The 2,576-nt window shown below is 47.8% G+C and overlaps 1 pseudogene; it reads left to right on the top strand.

Moving 5' to 3' along the window:
- Positions 1-1,298: 1,298 nt before the first annotated feature.
- On the top strand, positions 1,299-2,151 carry LOC135277823 (cryptochrome-1-like; annotated as a pseudogene).
- Positions 2,152-2,576: the final 425 nt, after the last annotated feature.

The following is a 2,576-nucleotide window of genomic DNA, read 5'->3' as shown; positions in this document are numbered from 1 at the left end:
AGAGCAAGGATCACATCTGTTCCCTCCAGACCTGAAACCCAAGGCCGAGGTGGTTGCCTTTCTTTCTCTCTGTGGGGAGAGTTGGCTTCCATGCTCCTCTTTTGGTCTCCATTTGATGGTGAGTGCTCTTCAGTGTCCCTAGATCTGTGTGGGGGTCTTGGCTGGATCTCCCACCTTGAGTGGGTCCTGTGCTTTGCTTTCTTTCCCTATGTCAAGCCCATTAAAACAAAGGCCTGGGAGCCATCAGGGTTGACAGATACCCCAGGATAGCTACTGGCTTTAAGACTTTGCCACTTCTCTGAAGTCTAGCTTTTTCACTGTTTTTGTCCTCTGAGAGTTCTCTACAATTTTTTGTTTGTATGTAGCATGTTTTAAAAAATGTTCGGTGCCGCGGCAGAGTCACCTGGGCAGCCTCGGGACCGGTCACCAGCCGGCAGCCGTCCAGCGGCCTCGACCACCGCCTCCGTCCTCCATCCCTGGTCCTTTGGGCCGAGAGACAGCAGCGCCGCCGACAGGGGCCCACTCCCCTCCCGTTCTCCTCGGTGACTCACCCCGGGCCGGCCGTTTGGTCCTCAGGGGCCGCCTTGGTGGGGCGACGTTTCCATAACGAACTTCCTGGGGCTGTCATGGCAACTCGAGCTCGTGGAACTTGCTCAGGCTCCGGAGGTCCGCGGCCCTGGAAGTGACGCGTCGCCTCCAGACGGTGGCAGCGGGCGCGGGCTCTTAAAGGCATCACGCCCGGACTCTACGGACTGGGCAACCTCCGTTCATCTTCCTCCTGCGCCCCCCAGCACCCCCGCGTTCTCCGGTCCCCTCCTTGGAGTCATTTTTTCCTGACCCCCTCTGCCGCCCTGTCCTCACTCCCCGGATGAGGCAGTTCTCTTGGAAGCGAAAGTTATGAGCTGGAGCCTCCTTCCTGGAATTTTCTGTGAAGGACCCGCCGCGCCCCCCGGCATGGGGGTGAACGCCGTGCACTGACTCCACGACAACCCCGCCCTGAAGGAGTGCACTGGGGGCGCCGACGCCATGCGCGGCATCTACGCCATGGACCCCTGGTTCCCCGGCTCCTCCAATGTGGGCATCAACAGGTGGCGATTTTTGCTTGAATGTCTTGAGGATCTGGACGCCAATCTACGAAAATTAAACTCTCGTCTGTTCATGATTCGTGGACAACCAGCAGATGTGTTTCCCAGGCTTTTCAAGGAATGCAACATTACTAAACTTCCAATTGAGTATGAATCTGAGCCCTTTGGCAAGGAACGAGATGCCGCTATTAAGAAACTGGCAACTGAAATAATCCACGCTTTGATAAAATGGAAGGAAACCTTATCTGTGTTCAGATTCCTTGGGATAAAAATTCTGAGGCTTTAGCCAAATGGGCAGAAGGCGGGACAGGCTTTCCGTGGACTGATACCATCATGACTCAGCTTCCTCAAGAGGGCTGGATTCATCATCTAGCCAGGCATGCAGTTGCTTGCTTCCTGACACGGGGAACCTGTGGATTAGTAGGGAAGAAGGAATGAAGGTATTTGAAGAATTATTGCTTGATGCAGATTGGAGCATAAATGTTGGAAGTTGGATGAGGCTGTCTTGTAATTCCTTTTTTCAACAGTTTTTTCACTGCTATTGCCTGTTGGTTTTGGTAGGAGAACAGATCCTAATGGAGACTCCATCAGGTGTTATTTGCCCGTCCTAAGAGGCTTCCCTGCAAAATATATCTATGATCCCTGGAATGCACCAGAGGGTATCCAAAAGGTAGCCAAATGTTTGATAGGAGTTAATTATCCTAAAGCAATGGTGAACCATGCTGAGGCAAGCCGTTTGAATATTGAAAGAATGAAACAGATCTATCAGCAGCTTTCACAATATAGAGGACTAGGTCTTCTAGCTTCAGTACCTTCTAATCCTAATAGGAATGGAAGCTTCATGGGATATTCTGCAGAAAATATCCCAGGCTGTAGCAGCAGGGGAAGTTGCTCTCAAGGGAGTGGTATTTTACACTGTGCCCATGGCGACATTCAGCAAACTCACCTATTGAAGCAGGGAAGAAGCTCCATGAACACTGGTCTTAGTGGTGGGAAACATCCTCGTCGGGAAGAGGAAACACAGCACGAATTAGAAAACATTCAGGAGGAATACTGTTGCAGCTGAAATTGGTGGGGAGTTCAATACTTTTCAATTAAGTTATTTAAAAATATTCTTCATCGATGGAAAGCAGTTACATACTGAAATGTGTTGTTTCAAATGACATTTCTGTGGTTTTTAACGTTTTAATGAATTTCACAGAGAACAAGTGGTAATTTGTATACAAAGAACTTGGCAAGATAATTTGCTTAATGTAAATATAAATAGTCACAATTAGTATAGACCCATCAGTATATTTTTGATAATTTTTCATGTATGGTAAAAGTTAAAATGAGAAATTGATATTCTGATATAAAACTCAAAGTTTTGACAGTCAGTGGGAAAAAAGGAGGTTTTTGGACTTTCTTAAAAGACTGTTAAAATTTTAGGACAGAATTTTCTTAACATTGTTGTTTGATCTAACTTAGCACTCTTTGATAATAATGTTTTAG

This window comes from Aotus nancymaae, unplaced genomic scaffold (genome assembly GCF_030222135.1).
Source record: "Aotus nancymaae isolate 86718 unplaced genomic scaffold, 86718_ANA_hifiasm-v0.15.2.pri h1tg000033l, whole genome shotgun sequence".
In the NCBI taxonomy this organism is placed as follows: Eukaryota; Metazoa; Chordata; class Mammalia; order Primates; family Aotidae; genus Aotus; species Aotus nancymaae.
This window is presented reverse-complemented; position numbering and strand designations above follow the sequence as displayed.